The sequence below is a fragment of the Lontra canadensis genome, unplaced genomic scaffold, assembly GCF_010015895.1.
Source record: "Lontra canadensis isolate GAN:19392208 unplaced genomic scaffold, GSC_riverotter_1.0 scaffold9, whole genome shotgun sequence".
Classification (NCBI taxonomy): Eukaryota; Metazoa; Chordata; class Mammalia; order Carnivora; family Mustelidae; genus Lontra; species Lontra canadensis.
Window position 1 is genome coordinate 18,879,331 of NW_022631003.1, and position 936 is coordinate 18,880,266.

Genomic DNA, 936 nt, shown 5'->3' on the forward strand with positions numbered 1-936 from the left:
TTGAATATTTAAAAAGAAACCATACATTTATATATTTATCTATCTACCTATTTATTTTTTTTATTTAAAATATGGAATGCTTCATGAATTTTTTTTTTAAGATTTTATTTATTTATTTGACAGAGAGAGAGAGATCACAAGTAGGCAGAGAGGCAGACAGAGAGGGAGTGGGAAGCAGGCTTCCCTCTGAGCAGAGAGCCCAACGTGGGGCTCGATCCCAGGACCCTGGGATCATGACCTGAGCTGAAGGCAGAGGTTTTAACCCACTGAGCCACCCAGGCGCCCCAATGCTTCATGAATTTGCATGTCACCCTTGCACAAGGGCCATGCTAATCTTCCCTGTATCGTTCCAATTTTAGTGTATGTGCTACTGAAGCAAGCACGGAAACCATACTTTTAAATAATGCATAGGTCAAAGGAGAAATAGTATCAGGAGTTTTAGAATACTTTGTAGTAAATGATAATGAAAATATGATATATCAGAACTCGATAGATGGCCGAAGATGGACAATTTGAACATCACTAAGTTCACTGATTGCAATGCATAAAAACAGATCAAATATGTTCAAATCCATGAATTTAGATACTTGGGGGAAAAGCTAAGAGGCCACTTTGGGAAGATAACAGAGAATTATTCATTGGTAAATAAAAATTAAAAAATCACGCATTTATCATGACCTTCCTACATGGACCATACCGTCAATAGTCAATGTACTATAAACAATGGTGTAGGTGGACAAGTTGAAACTTTTGGGGAAACCTAAGAGGCCAATCCTGTTCAGATGCCCAAGTGAGGCCACTCAAAGGGAACTCTTCAAGAGGTCTATGGAAAGTTGTGGTCTCTGTGCACTGATCATGGAATTTCAGGACAGTGAGGACAAGCTTGGATCCAGTACGGAATTATGCATCTATCCATCACCATATCTGACTGCAACA

At 39.1% G+C, this 936-nt stretch overlaps 1 non-coding gene across 1 annotated transcript; it reads right to left on the bottom strand.

The window, feature by feature from the left end:
- Positions 1-276: 276 nt before the first annotated feature.
- On the bottom strand, positions 277-383 carry LOC116866473. Its single transcript, XR_004382405.1, has one exon. It is a non-coding gene; the product is annotated as a U6 spliceosomal RNA (small nuclear RNA).
- Positions 384-936: the final 553 nt, after the last annotated feature.